A 4206-nucleotide genomic window follows, 5' to 3' on the forward strand; every position below is an offset into this window, starting at 1 on the left:
CATGCCTAACAGTTTGTTTTGCCATTTTCACTTTCTCGTGACGCTCTTTTTCGACCTATTAAAACACAGGTAATGCACATGTTTAATACACTAATAACGCACATACGTATACATTCATTTTTTAGTTATCTTATGCAAATGCGTAACATATCTAAAATACATGGCATACATGAGTATGACATGCATCTAACATGTCGTAATGTGCAAGTGCTGCATATACGTAATGCAGTAGTTTCACATAAACGTGCAATACAATGGTAGTGCACATGTGCATTTCATCATGTAATGCATATACGTACCGCATTAATGATGTTAATAATGCATATACGCACTATCCGCATCAAGTTTAATACACCATATCGGCGTAAAGTCTAACAAGCCAGTAATACGTATGTGTTCTACACCATATCCACACAAAATGGTAATGCATAAGTGTAATGCATCATATAATGCATATACCTATCACATATATAATGTGCTTACCATAACTTAAATTATCGTTATTTATAAGGGTTGTACCATTCACAACTTCCATGCACTCACTTTCGTTGTCGTTTTTGGTTCGTTTTCACCATTGGATACGTCATCATACAATGTTTCACATTTCGATACGCGTGCACGTTTTGACGACCTTGATGTATTTTTTGCTGTAAAATATACGAAATGTTATATATGTATATATATGTGTGTGTTAGCAAATCTGTTACTTTTGTGTTACATGGGCTCTAAAGCTAGTGTATGTATATATATATATATATATATGTATATATATAGTAATCACGGATATAAGATTAATTTTTTACAAATCAAAAAATAAGATTTAATCATTTTATAAGATAATAAACCGTCAAGATAGTTTGTAAAAAATAACATACATCCTAATAACAAATTAAACATATGGATAAAGTTTCCTTACATATTAACTGCCAGTTTATAATTTTAACCTAGCCAGTAAATTGCTTTAACATTTACTTAATTATTACTTAAGAAATATCATAATAATTTATTAAAGGGGTGTTTTATGCCAGCCCATCATGATATTTATAAACTTATAATAAAATATAACATAATCAAAACTTCTTAATTGTACAAGAACGATAAAGATACACCAGCAGGACTCCAAAGCTTGAAGTTTTTATTAATATAATGAATATTTTACAAGTACTCCAGAAAGAAAGGAGATGCTAAGAATTAGCATGTCTCCAACTAAAAACTAAAACCCTTTTTATAGAAAAAGCACACTGGAAATAAAAAAAATACATAAAAATAAATTGGAAAATTAAAATATTACATAAAGGCTAAAGATTACTTATGAGAGAAGCCTAGCTATTTATATTGACATCCAAAGTCTGCCTCATGGGCTTTGTCAGAGATACCCATTACGAAGATGCATTATTAACTTTCGCAAAGATTCCCATTATGAGTAGGGAAAGTGCTTTGTCACTTTTGATTCTTTTCTTTTTCCTTGTCAGGATTGTTTTGGGAAGATTCTCATGGTTGATCTACGAATTCTTCTTGGAGTTTTCTAAATATTTGTCCAAGTCTGCATCTAGGCATGTGATATCCTCTGTATTTTGGATCTTGGGCCTTTTATACTAAACATGAGAACTCATTATTATCTCCTTGACTATTAGACGGAATACACATAGCCTTTGAGGAACTTTTTGTAGAAAAATGTTTCTTTAATTCCTTCTTCATTTCTTTTAGGAAAATTGGTTTTATTGGTCTCAACTATTGCCTTTTGGTCATTACCTATCCCAGCTAACAAATTGGTTATTGACGGTCCCAACTATTAATGTATTTTTTCCTAATGGTCCTCGGCTAACAGAATCCTAACGCCGTTAGTTTCAGATCGCCGAAAAAACGTTTTTGACCAATAAAGTCAATTTTTTGCCGAGAGACACCACCTGAACACCGCCACCGCCATCATTTGACTCATCGCCAATCAACAACCATCACTTAAGCACCATCAACTGATTCCAACGATGGTTTTAGAGTTCCAGTGACCTCAATAATTGGGGCTTTTACTAGAAAAATTTTCCTAAAGGTACAATATAAAGTTACCATGATGTTTGGGACAAAATTGTTGAGTTTCGGGAAAATGTGTGTTTTCCGGCGCCCTGCAACTAACGACGTTAGAATTCTGTTAGTCCCATACCCTTAGGAACAAATACCTTAAAAGTTGGGACCGTCAGTATCCAATTAGTTAGTTGGGATCGACATTGACCAAAAGACGATAATTGAGATTTCTTTTATATAAGACTTAATAATCTCGGACTTTGAAACTTCTTTCTTGCCTTCTATAAGCATTTTTGAAATATGTTCGAATGGACTAGTTAGCTCTTTTTGTAGTTTCTTTGTTAGTTGGGTTTTATAATATTCTATTCTTGAAGTGATTGAATTCACTGTGTCTTCGCCTTCAATTTGTTTGGTGGACACATATATCTAGATCATCTTTGTCCAAAACTTTGTACAACATGGGAAATTGTCTCTTAGGGTATACCCCGTGGTTGGTTTCCATTTCCAAATTCACGGAATAAAAAATTCTATGAAAAATTACATTGAAGATATTCCCTTAAACCAAAAATTATTATTTTTTGCTTCCATAAGATTGGGAGATACTTTAACTCATTCTAGATATAATCCTTTAAATGGTTTGGGAAGAATTTGAACTGTTGGTCAATATAAAAAGAACCATTTTTGAAACCAACAAGGTATACCTTGTTTAAAGATATTATCATTATTCTTTATGAACCATGAATGTTTTCCTTTAGGATTTTCATAAAAATAACATTTTCAAACCCTTGGATATAATCCCGGTAATTATATTTATAAATTTTCCTGCCACCTATCTCGGGATATATGAATTCCCTTTCCTTTAATGTGCTTAATTCCCATTTTGTGGCGGTATAATTGCTTATAAAAACTTTGCTAAAATTATACATATTTTTCTCTCTTTCTCCTATATAGAAATGTCTTATTTCTGTTGTTTTAGTAAGCTGCAAAATATTTTCATAACGTTGTCGCGTGTTATAAGACGATGCCTCATATGAAGCTTGCTCAATATATTTTTGCATAAGAACCCATGGATCATCGAAGAAGTCGACATCCTCTTGATTTAAAAGAATTATTTTCTTTTGCCTCTCAGTTATGAACCAAGAATATTCTTCATCGTTGTCTCGGGCTGCATACCGCATAAGTAGGAGCTTTTGAAGCTTCTTCTTTTTGTGTCTTTATCATGGCCATGACTTTTTTGTATCATTCGTGTTGGTATGAACAACACTTGATCTAGAAGCAATATCTGAAGATATAAGCCTTCTTTCACCCATTTGAGCTAGGACTATAACCTGCCTACTAATAAGACTTCTGTTCCGTCCTCTATTAGGAGAGCCACTTCCTCAAGGAATCATTCCTGAAAACATAAAATTAGGCCGAAGATATTATTCTATTTTTCTATTAGGATTTTTATCTTTGTATAAAATCATGTAAAATATTATAATAAAGTCTTATGAATTTTATCTATTATATGAATAAATGGTGAAATCATGTTGTATATTATGGATTCTAGTAATTTGGTCTCATATAATTGAATTATGTAGGTTTATATCTTGTGGTATAAAATTGAATTGGATTTTTAAAGGACTTTTGATTTTTCTCCTCATTTATGTATTCCCTTAAAAGAAAATCATGAAGACTATCAGGTTTTTTTTGTATAGAATTTCAAAGTCAAATGGGGCTAACTGTGATTACCCGAAAAATTTTTGTTTAGAAATATCATGTTTAAAATCCTTTTTAAACAAGAATCGAGTCGCTTGACAATCAGTTTTTATTATAAACTATTGATTATATAAGTCATCTTGAAATTTTAAAACACATTTTAAAATTGCCAAAGTTTCTTTAGCTATAGTAGCATAATTTTTTTTGGCTATCAGACCATTTTCCTAAACAAAATCTAACAAGATATTCTTGTTTAGTCTGAGGAGAAATTTGCTTTAGTATTCCTCCAGAACCTATATCCGAAGCATTTGTCTCTATTATCTTATTCTAATTTGGATTAGCAATGTTTAAGCCTGGGAGATTAGAAATCTTTTGTTTTATTTTTATTACTGCCTTTGTATGATTTTCACCCTACTGCTTAGGATTCTTCTTTAATCTATCATATAATATGGAGAATTCTTAGCTAGATCTTGGTAGTATGGAACAATA

Source organism: Bidens hawaiensis, unplaced genomic scaffold (assembly GCF_021521415.1).
Source record: "Bidens hawaiensis isolate Kalapana, Puna unplaced genomic scaffold, B.hawaiensis_p1.1 tig00021219_1, whole genome shotgun sequence".
NCBI lineage: Eukaryota > Viridiplantae > Streptophyta > Magnoliopsida > Asterales > Asteraceae > Bidens > Bidens hawaiensis.